The sequence below is a fragment of the Cynara cardunculus genome (assembly GCF_001531365.2).
Source record: "Cynara cardunculus var. scolymus isolate 2C chromosome LG 11, CcrdV1, whole genome shotgun sequence".
Taxonomy (NCBI): Eukaryota; Viridiplantae; Streptophyta; class Magnoliopsida; order Asterales; family Asteraceae; genus Cynara; species Cynara cardunculus.
Window position 1 is genome coordinate 1551825 of NC_037538.1, and position 1622 is coordinate 1553446.

Genomic DNA, 1622 nt, shown 5'->3' on the forward strand with positions numbered 1-1622 from the left:
AAATTACATTCTTGGTCCCTGTGGTTTAATAAATAAATAGAGTAAATCAATCGAAAATAAAAAATAAACTAAATGATTAAAATACCCCTATAAATTAACTGAGTCAACTAAATTTTTTGGATGAAGCTAGATTTAGGGACCCAATACGTTATAAAATAAAGAATAAGGACATAATCTATAGATATTTTAAAATAGGACCCAAAGTGTTAAAACACTAAACCATAGGGACCGAGATTGTAATTTACTCTATTTCGTATTATGTATTTTAAAACCTTTATTTTAGTGTCTCAAATATGACATTTTGTGAAAAACACTTTGGGCTAAATATTTGATGCACGAATGATCGTGTGAGAATGAGAGTTTAAGTTTGAAGCGTAAGAAATAGATCTAGATTCTTGATCAGCTTTTATCTCAAACTCATCTATGAATCATGTTTGATATGAGGATTGATCCAGTGAATCGCATGTCGATGCATCTCAACCTAATGTGCATCTAAGAGTAGAGATCATTTCTTACGCTTACCATCTTAACTCTCATTATCACTAGAACCCAACCCATATTTAATCAAAATAAAGGTAACGGAAAGTATGTTACACATAATAAGAATAAGATCAAAGTATATTGCATTTTCATATAACGGATTGTTCAGAAAGAAAAAACAATTATTCAATTTTAACTCTTTTTATAATTTTCATTTTAACCTTTATATTTTTTTGATTTATTATTTTTATTTTTAACTCCTTTGATATTTTTCTATTATTCTATTTACCTTTTCATTTTCTATTTTATACACTAATCTTATCAATTAATTAATTAATAACGTATTAACTAAAAGACATATATTTTAGTATTGTTAATTAAATTGTATTTTTAAGTTTAAAAATATTATATAATTTTGATTGAATTTTATTTATATTTATCTCCTTGGAGTCTCAATAACAACAAAAGAATTGGATTAAGTTACACATACAAATGTAAAATACTAAATAATATATATAGGGTTGGTTCAGTTGAAAAGAGTTACAGTGAGAAACATTCAAATAAATAATTCAGAAACTTAATTATTCAAAATATTTTCATATAATTATTTTTTTAATTATTATTAAATATATTTAGTTATCAAAAAACAAATATAATAATTTTAGTAATATTTATGTAACGTAAACATTAAAATTGTACTTATTTTAGCTCAAAGATAATAAAAAAATGTTAAATAATTTGAAATAAATATTCAATTTAATCATTAAATATAAATATTTTAAATATTAATTAATTCTGATATATAATATAAAGTAGATCATTTTTATTTTTATTTTCATTCATATTATATGTAATGGGTATTTAAAATCATAAATAATAGATTTTTTTCTAAAATTTGTTTTAAGAAATTCGAATATTATAATATTTATAATAATTAATTTGAAATTCTTTTATGTCAATATATTTTATTCTTTAATTTGTTACCATCTTATTTGTATTAGTTAATACTAGAAGCGTACTCGCGCAATGCAGCGAGATACATCATGATTTTAATATTTCATTTTATTCTTTATCTCAGTCGATGTTATAATATGGCTTTATGTGATTTTGAGAAATCGATGATGTTTCTATTTTTAAATAAA